Consider the following 2,116-nt stretch of genomic DNA (forward strand, 5'->3'; position numbering starts at 1 on the left):
ACTGTGTGAAGACGACTCCGAAATAGAGTTTCGTCAGTTTTGTTAGATCTGTTGGGTAATTCTGGACTTAGGAGCGTGTCCGGACTGTGAATTGGAGGTCCGTAGCTGATTTAGGCTTGAATTGGCAAAAGTCAAATTTTTGAAGATTTTGACCGTTAATGGACATTTTGATATCGGGGTCAGATTCTGATTTCGAAAGTTGGAGTAGGTTCGTAAGGCTGAATATGACTTGTGTGCAAATTTTGAGGTCAATCGGACGTGGTTTGATAGGTTTCGGCATCGGTTGTAGAAATTTAAAGTTTCAAGTTCATTAAGTTTGAATCGGAGAGTGATTCGTGTTTTTAGCGTTGTTTGACGCGATTTGAGGGCTCGACTAAGTTCGTATGGTATTTTAGAAAATTGTTGTGGTAAGTGATTCTAACCCGTATTGGACTATATTTCATGAATCTATTACTATTTTCATCATCTAATTAGGGATTTGAGTTGGAAATTTGGGGAAAATGGGAGAAGTTCTTCAACTAAGTTTTTGAGTTTTGATTGGGATTTTGATATTGAATTTGTATAATTTTACTACGAGCGAACTCGTGAGTGAATGAGTGTTCATATTTTGTGATTTTTACCTGATTCCGAGACATGCGCCCGGGTCGACTTTTTGGGGCGATTTTCTAATTTCTTGCTTTAGCTTTGATTTCATTAATTAGATTAGTTTCTTATAGTTGTATTTATGGTATGTAATTGATTTTGGCTAGATTTGGGCCATTCGGAGTCACACATTCGTGGAAAAGGCATAGTTACCGATTGATTGAGCTTGGTTCGAGGTAAGTGGTTTGCCTAACCTTGTGTGGGGGAAATCTCCTTAGGATTTGGTACTGTTGTGATATGTGAGTGCCATGTACGTGAGGTGACGAGTACGTACACGGGCTATTTGTTGTAAAACCCAATTTATTTTACTGAGTTGCAACATATTTTTCCTTTAATTTGAGTTATACCGTTTAAATGAGTATTAGTCTGTTTTCATTCTTAATTGAGCTATTCCAATATGTGTAGTTATACTGTTTAGTCTAATATCGCATGTCTACGTAATTTAACTGCTTATTTGAACTCTGTGAAGCATGCCTAGTTAATTTCCTGCTTTTTCTTGTTCTTTATCAGTATAATTGTAGAAATCTTGGTGTTAACTATTGTATTTGTCGGTTTGAGTTGTGTGTTTAATTTGAGACTACGAGGCGGTTCCTCGGGAGTTTTCCTTGCACATTTACTTTTGAGACTACGAAGCGATACCTTGGGAGTTCTCCCTATATATTTACTTTTGAGACTACAAGGCGGTTCCTCGGGAGTTCTCCATGTACATTTACTTTTGAGACTACGAGGCGGTACCTCGGGAGTTCTCCCTGCATATTTACTTTTGAGACTACGAGGCAGTTTCTCGGGAGTTCTCCCTGCACATTTACTTTTGAGACTACGAGGCGGTACCTCAGGAGTTCTCCCTGTATATTTACTTTTGAGACTACGAGGCGGTTCCTCGGGAGTTCTCCCTGCACATTTACTTTTGAGACTACGAGGCGGTACCTCGGTACCTCGGGAAATCCCCTGTTGTTTACTCCTGTGTGTTGTATTGTTGCCTTGTTGTGTTTCCTTTTGTTAAATTCTAGTCTCTTAGTATACTGTATATTCTCCTACCTTATTTATTATTTACCAGTGGGCCTGACCTGACCTCGTAACTACTCGACCGAGGTTAGGCTTGGCACTTACTGGGTACCATTGTGGTGTACTCATGCTACTTTTCTGTACATGTTTCGTGTGCAGATCCAGGTGCTTCTTATCAGCTCCGCTACTAGCTGAGAGTGCTTGCTGTTGTACGGAGACTTCAAGGTACATTTGTCGCGTCCGCAGACCTCGGAGTCCCCCTCTATTCTCTCCTATGTCATTTACCTTCCGTACTTCTTTTGTTAGACTCTTGTGTATAGAGATACTAGTTTCCTTCTGTAGCTTGTGGCTTATAATGTTCCGGGTTTTGGGAATACTGTGTATTACTGGAGTGTTGGTTATTGTAAATGCCGAGCAGCATTGTTACTAGTTATTTGGTTATTTGTTGCAGATAGTTGCTAAGTTTTAC

Source organism: Nicotiana tomentosiformis, chromosome 7 (genome assembly GCF_000390325.3).
Source record: "Nicotiana tomentosiformis chromosome 7, ASM39032v3, whole genome shotgun sequence".
Lineage (NCBI taxonomy): Eukaryota > Viridiplantae > Streptophyta > Magnoliopsida > Solanales > Solanaceae > Nicotiana > Nicotiana tomentosiformis.